Source organism: Pteronotus mesoamericanus, unplaced genomic scaffold (assembly GCF_021234165.1).
Source record: "Pteronotus mesoamericanus isolate MK-2021 breed Mesoamerican mustached bat unplaced genomic scaffold, CSHL_Meso_final scaffold_54, whole genome shotgun sequence".
Lineage (NCBI taxonomy): Eukaryota > Metazoa > Chordata > Mammalia > Chiroptera > Mormoopidae > Pteronotus > Pteronotus mesoamericanus.
This window is the reverse complement of record NW_026555321.1, coordinates 36,289,194-36,294,924: the sequence shown is the minus strand read 5'-3', so window position 1 is coordinate 36,294,924 and position 5,731 is coordinate 36,289,194. Positions and strand designations below refer to the sequence as shown.

Sequence of the window (5,731 nt, the reverse complement as noted above, 5' to 3'; positions counted from 1 at the left end):
TATTTTGCCAAATGTCAGTTATTCATCAATCTCTCTTTGTTTTTAAGCAAAATTGGTAAATTACATAAACTTGTTAACTGCTGAGTCTTCAGTGTGTAGAACAGTGCCAGGCACATAGGGTTTCAATAAATAATGGTTATCTTAAAGAACAAATATACAGTTTTTATTTTGTTTTTCTTTTCATGTACTATTGTAAGCATTTTCCTATGTTATTTGCAAAAACCTGATTTTAGAATAGTTGCTCTGATCAATATTTAATAAACACTTTTAGAGCTCATATATCCAGTAGTGAGATTCTCTTCAGTGTTGTCAGCAGGTAATCACTTTATCTAAAGATGCTGATGTTGAGCAATATATTTTTGCAATTTCTCTTAGGGTAATATATCCAGAGCCTGCAGTATATTTTTTGAACACTGGCAAGGGTGGCAAATTGTCAACCATTGCAGGTGAATTAGACTATTGGAAATAGTCACAAGTCATTTTTGACCAAGTTGCTCAATATGAGGGATGATTTGGCTTGAAGAAAAAGTAAAGAGCCTAATGCAGAGATTTAAAAATGGCTTTAATTTCATAAAGAAAAACTCCAGAATTGCACTGAGCAGTAGAATTTATGTTGTAATAAATGGAGAACCACACAAGGTGGACGTTGTGAAGAAAAAAAATGACTTATTTGAATGTTTATCTTCCACAATTTTAAATCATACATCAGGTCTGGGGGAAAATGTTCAATTTTAAAGAAATATTTCTTGGTCCAACTTTCACAAAGTTTGCCTCTGAAAATAAAAACCTTTGGTTTGATATTTTGGTTAAAGAGCCTATAGGGGAGCTCTGTTGAGAGTTGAGTATAGAAAGTCTTCAATTTCTGGCTTCCAGAAGGCTACATGATTGAGAAAATCCAAGCACTCCCAAGCGAAGACTGTCAAGAATATACATGTGTATTTGGGTTCCTACTACTTAGTATGTGATCCTACAGTGATATCAAACAGATGGAAAGACCGTTACTTTCTGGAAAGTAAAAACTTAAGAGAACGGCAATATCATTATCAGTATATAATGCCTTCTAATAAATTTTAACAGTTTGACGAGTGAACCAGACAGAGTTCTCTCATTGCTAATACTCACTGCCACCTCCAGAGAGTAGTAAAATTATTTATATTCCTATCATGTGTTACAATTTACAAAGATTTCATATATTGTATCCCATTTGATGTCCCAATATGCTAAGTAGTTGTGATTATCTCTAATCACATGATATTTCAGATGGAATACATAACCAGAGGCTGGCAGATCCTTTGATTTGCCTCAGGTGACTCAATTCAATAGCGATTGATCTGGGGCACTAAATACTGACCGACGGGGGACACTAGAAGTAGTTCACCGTGTTCTTTTCTTTAATCTCTTTGAGACGTCTGAACATTTTGATTCATTGGTTTTATAAAACTGGCTTCAAAATGTACAAAATGATATAAAATGTCACCTGAACTACGTTTAGAAAAATAAGTAAAAATGATGTTATTGTTCTGCCTGAGTGCTAACTTTATCAAAACATAAATACTAAGATTTGGTAATCCAGAAAGAGGACTCACTGATATTTTACATTTTATGATTGATTGAGAATTAACAGTCTTGTTAAGTTGATTTCAAAATTCATCTCTTTTAGTCAGATATATTTTATTGTATCACCAGATGAGACAAATTTTTCCACTTAAATGATAGATGGGCAAATTTAGAGAATGGGATACTTTAAAATAGATTTATTTGCTACACAGTTCACCCAAATGCAAATATTGGGGTGGCCAAAAAGTTCGTTATATTTTTTCCATATGATGGCTGTAGTAGTGCTTAGTTGTCTTTAATTTCATTTGAAACAATTTTGTTACATTGTATTGTGACAGCTGTCATATCTGTGTGCATTTTTAAAAAACTTATTAAAATTGGTGAATTTTTGTGCAGCTCTTTTAATATTGAAGATGGAAGAAAATACGCAACACTTTTTGTGTATTCTGCTTTATCATTTCAAGAAAGGTAAATATGCAACTGAAATGCAAAAAAAATTTGTGCAGTGTATAGAGAAGGTGCTGTGACTGATCAAACATGTCAAAAGTGGTTTGCGAAGTTTCTCAATACTATTGACATTTTGGCCAAATAATTCTTTGCTGTGGGGCTGTCTTATGCATTGGAAGATGTTGAGCAGCACCCCTGGCCTCTATGCACTAAGAGCCAATAGCAGGAGATAGCCGACATACTCAAAATATCCAAATCAATAAAATTATTGGTGAAAATGAAAAATGTGTCTTTTATTTTACAGAAAAAATATAACAGACTTTTTAGCCAACCCAATAAAATTTACCTCACCCTGACCCCCACCCCCAGCACTTAATTGGGGGAAAGTGGCCCATACTCCAGAGCCATACCACTCAGCCTCTGTCAGAGCCTCAAACTCTATCTAGCTCCCCCAGGAAGAGCACATCACAGGTTCAGGTTGGGTGCAGCCAGCCAGCCCCACTGCAGGGGAAAGCTCAGCTGGGCCAGGGGGAATCGAAAGGACAGGCAGAGAGAATCACCAGGTGGGTGGAAGGTGGTCACTGCTTGCATATGAGAATGGGGCATGATTGGCACCATTCCAAAGCTACACAGCTGAATGACTGTCTAAGTGTTTACCAAGACTTTCTCCAGAAAAGAAGCTTACCAAAGGTCCCTGTTGGGTGCAGCCTGCAGACCTTTCTGCAGAACTCAAGCTTGGTGGGATGGTGTCCCCAGTAGTTGGAGAAATGGGTTAGTGCACTCCCCAGGTTGGTACTGTAAGAATAAGAATCCTCAACCCATGGAAGATGACGTCTGAAGGCCGTGTGGGATAGGCACTCAGCACGGGGAGCTCAGTGGCTGACCCTCCAGATCTCTCCTTGGGGCCATGCCACCCATGTCTCTTTATGAGTCCCATATACCTTGAGTTGCCTAACCTCTACTGGAGCCCTGGGTGAGTGAGTGAGAGAGCAAAATCCTGTGTGTCGGCCCTTTAGGAGAGTACCTGGGTTTCTTGTGGTTGCCCTTCTCTTCCAGGTGGGCAGAGTCCCTGCTGATTTTCACTGCCAGATGCTATGTGGATGCCTCTTTCCAGCTCTGATGCTCAGGGATGGGGATCCCAGTGTGGGGTTGAGACCCCACACTCCAGCTTTTGCAGCCAAGATGTCCCTCTGGCTTCTCAGCTGCTGCATATGGGTGCAGGGGCCAGCCCTTTCTGTGTCTCCATCCTTACCAGTCTCTATATGACTTCTGTAAATCCTTGGTTACAATATTTCTGGTCATCTCTTCTTCAGTTGGTTATTCCACCTACTCTGCAGCCATCTTGGAATCTCTTGCAGAACATTGTAAAATGTGGAAAATGGAATAGGATGTAAGCTTTCTCATGGTAGAATAAAAAGCATTTCATTGTGGGAACAAATACTTTTTTGAAAAGTGATTTTGATGACACTGGAAGCTTCCCCTCTTTGTTTTATAGAGCAGATGGCCACTGCATTCATTTAATGAGGCCATGTTGTTTTAGGAATATTAGATAAATTTTTCTTTGCCTTGAATGCTTGGTTTCAAAATACCACCTTTCTACAAGGGGCTTTATCTGTACTTATAATACTTTTATTCCTTGGAAAATAAATCTGAAGCAAATAAAGCAAGACATTGGATGGATTTTATAGTTGATATGCAATTGCTATATTTGTAACATTCATAACAATTGTAAAGTTTATAACAATTTTTTTTGAAGTGTCACTTTTTCCTGCAAAATAATTTTTCTTTTAATTCGTAAGAATTTTCTTTTTATTTCTTGATTTTTAGAGAGATAGGAGAGCGAGAAGGAGAGAAAGAGAAAGAGGGAAACATCCATTTGCTGTTCCACGTATTTATGCATTCATTGGTTGTTTTTACCTATGTGCCCTGCCTTGGGACTGACCCTGACACTTTGAGGTATTGGGATGACACTCTGAATAGTAGAGCTACTAGGCCAGGGCTATTACAAAATTATTTTTCATCATAAAATGATATTAACTCAAACATCCAGAAATGAGAGTATAAAATCCATAATTCGAATACCTAATCAGCCACAATTATTTAATATTATGGCAATTCTGATAGTCTAGTAGTCTGATAGATATGTGTGTATTTGCATAAGTTAATCAAAATATGCAAAATGTATCTCATTTTTTAATTTAACATATCATAAGCTTTCTCCATTTTATGCAGAATAGATGTATTTTGGTTCCCTGTACCACTCATTGACTGTGTGAGTTTCTGCTTCGTCATTATTACAAGTAGTGTTGCCATAGGACCTGCAAATACAGGTTTCCCCATGTTCATGATTATTATCATTTTTTAAATTTACATAATTATACTACAAAAATTTTAAAACAAAATGCAACATTCTAAAAAATCCAAAATTTGCTATTGATGCTACCATATGAAAGTCAAAAAATTAAAGAAACCATTAAATATTTACAAACACTTAACATCTGAAGCCTTAAAATTTGTAATAGCCCCTCAAAAACATATAACCTGCATTTTGAAAAAAAAGTATTTTCTCTACAAAGACTCTTATCAGCTATACAGAAATCTGTACAGTTTTTACACTGAAGCTGCACTTGAATCCATATTCTTCACAAAACAATTGCCTGAGCACACACACATATTCCACATACATCATTATAGGATAGCCTTTTATTTTCCATCTTCATCCTCTTCCTCCTCCTCATCCTCTTCCTCCTCCTTGTCCTCTTTCTCCTCCTCGTCATCTTCTTCCTCCTCATCTTCTGGTTTGTTCTTCTTTGGGCCTGTTTGCCTGCCAGGGTCCTTCTTTCCCACTTCACTTCTGCCCTTGGCACAGTATGCAGCAATATCCTTTTCATATTTCTCCTTTAGCTTAGCTGCTTTTTGTTTGAATGATTGCTTATCTTTAGTTGACCGTTCAGACCACATTTCACCCATTTTTTTTTTTACAATGTCCCTAATGGATAAAGCAGGGTGTTCATTTAATCTTTGGGAGATGTTCAGAGCAAAACAGGAAGAAGGGAGATGGAGGCCTTTTAGGAGAAGTGGGATCTTTTTTGTTTCTTACCATCATTGGGCAGAATATAATTTTTTATCTCCCTGACATAACGAGCTTTGTCACTCTTTCCCATATCTTTGAACTTTGACTTTTCCATTGCCGACATGGCCTTCGATTTCTCTGAACATTTCTTGAATTTGGAAAAGTTGACAGAAGAGCTTGGGTGTTTCTTTTTGTGCTCTTCCCAGCAGGGTTGCATGAAGAAGGCACATGAGCACATCTTGTCCCTTGGCTTTTTGGGGTCTCCTTTAGCCATGGTGACAGATGGCGTCTACCTGGTGGTAGGTTTTCCTCAGAGTCTCACTGCATGGATGGGTCCAACCAAGACACTTCCCTCACTGGGCTCCAGCGTGAACTGGTTTATCACTAACTCAGTCCTCAGGCTCTTCATGATTATTTTTTATCACCTTTATTTATTCCTTCAAATGGCTTATGGCATCATAAAATGAGAACTTGCCTCAGCAACTGCATCCAGATGGAGGCCAGGTGCCCTTGCTGGTCTCTTTGTTTAGAAGGTTCTTCACCTAAATCATAGTTAGGCCAACTAATTAAGGAGTTTGACTCAGACATCTCTTCCTCAGTGAGTTCTTTCTTACTACTTGTTATAGGTTGAGTTAGAATGTCTCTCCATTGCCC

At 37.9% G+C, this 5,731-nt stretch overlaps 1 pseudogene; it reads right to left on the bottom strand.

Annotated features, from left to right (window-relative positions):
* Nucleotides 1–4,707: 4,707 nt before the first annotated feature.
* Nucleotides 4,708–5,356, bottom strand: LOC129088527 (high mobility group protein B2-like; annotated as a pseudogene).
* Nucleotides 5,357–5,731: the final 375 nt, after the last annotated feature.